This window comes from Anneissia japonica, unplaced genomic scaffold (assembly GCF_011630105.1).
Source record: "Anneissia japonica isolate Jap-2015-1 unplaced genomic scaffold, ASM1163010v1 scaffold287837_len168178_cov141, whole genome shotgun sequence".
Lineage (NCBI taxonomy): Eukaryota > Metazoa > Echinodermata > Crinoidea > Comatulida > Comatulidae > Anneissia > Anneissia japonica.
In genome coordinates, this window is record NW_022731697.1 from 16,829 (window position 1) to 18,535 (window position 1,707).

Below are 1,707 nucleotides of genomic sequence, written 5' to 3' on the forward strand. Positions count from 1 at the left end.
AGATGGAACGAAGCCAAGCAGAGAAATACGGTTACGTGTACGACATGGAGAGAGATTTCTGGACGAGGTTCGATTGCGTCCACCGTTGGTTCTGGTGCAAGGCGTGCAAACGTCGAACTCCCAACAACAATCTGGAGGTTCTGATGTTCGGTAAGGTGCTCGGCGCCGCCGTCGGGAACAAGAATTCGTTGGTGCGGGTGACAGTGTGTGAGAGAGCTCTGAACGAGATTCCCCGTGGCCGAATCCCGCGTAAGGTAAGAAGCACCTTCGTCATAAACGAGGCTCCGGTCGATTTCGTGGTCGAAGATTGTTCCATCGTCTCGAGCGACAAAACGAACTCGATCGCCGTCGTCAGCGATATCTCAATCTGGAAATGCGAAGACGGAAGATGGCGAAACTATAGGAACGAACAAAGTTGGATGAAAAACCAGGTGCTCTACGACTTCGAAGACGAGTGGCCTCGTGTCGTCGGAGGTCTGCACGCGCGCCACAACTTGTGGTTTTCGATGTTTGCGACCGATTTGAATGAAGTCGATCAAGATTTGTACGGAGAAGTCCCTCCTCCCGAAGTCGTCGAACGATCCGTCGAGAACGGTGTTTCGGAACAATTCGAGGACGCCCTTGAGCAAAACGTCGGCGGCGACCCGAACCGGATGTGGAATCCTTGCGTCATTCTGCCCCTTCTCTTCAGGACAAACTGCGATTGGTGGTTGGCAAGGCGATAGACGTATTGGCGACGCATCCACGCCGAGCACGGAACGTAGCATCGAAGCAAAGCCCGATCGAACGGACGGTAGGCGTTTTGCTGTTTCGGCTTCTGTTATTGCTGTTGTTCTCTTCGCCTTTCTACTCCTTCGCGGTCGCGCATTTTAAGGTGGATTCCGACCTGGTGATCAGTTCGGTTTACGTCCAAGGTGCCACTCCGTTTCTCTAACAGGAAGCGTGCATTCTCCCGAACTGGAATCGCGCGTGCTTGTAAATCGCGGAGGACGGGACCCGATACGTGAGATGTTGCGAGAGCTGCGAGAGAAGCATCTCGCTGAACCTGTGCAGCGTCCGCCGGCCGAAGAAAAATTTCAAAGGCAACAAAGACCGATGGTACCTCGCTCCCGACTTCGAGGGGTGCGGACTCTTCGGATCGCACTGCTACTTTCCCGTCGGCAGCGACGTCGGATCTTGCGTTCCCGCTCTCAACGGGTTCCCCGAGGCGGTTCCCTTGACGGACGAATGCTGGTTACGCTGCGGCTTAGACGGTGCCGTGTACTAACCTGACACCGGCAAAATAGTGTGCGTTTGCGATGTAAAATAAAGTGAACCAAAGAGAACAAACAAAAATTAGTTTTACATCTCTTGATTTATCTCTCGCACTGATTCATTTTTGTTAAAATACACACACACATAATTAAAAAAATATATAATGGAAACCGTATGTTCGTTTAACAATATTTTATTAAACAAATAATGTATGACTCGCTGAATATGACATGTATCCTAAAAGGTCTTGTCTTCGGTAATGGCACCTACGCCATGGAGTACTGAAATGCTACGTCATCTTTACTGTTCAGAACGTACGTTTTCAGAGTGTTGGGTAAAAGGGTCACGTCCAGATTGAACGAGATTATGGTCCATCTGCAGAGAGCCTTTAAAGAATGCACCGTCGAACCGCTCGAATCGATAGGGATTCGAAAGCTGGCGATCCCACTTCGG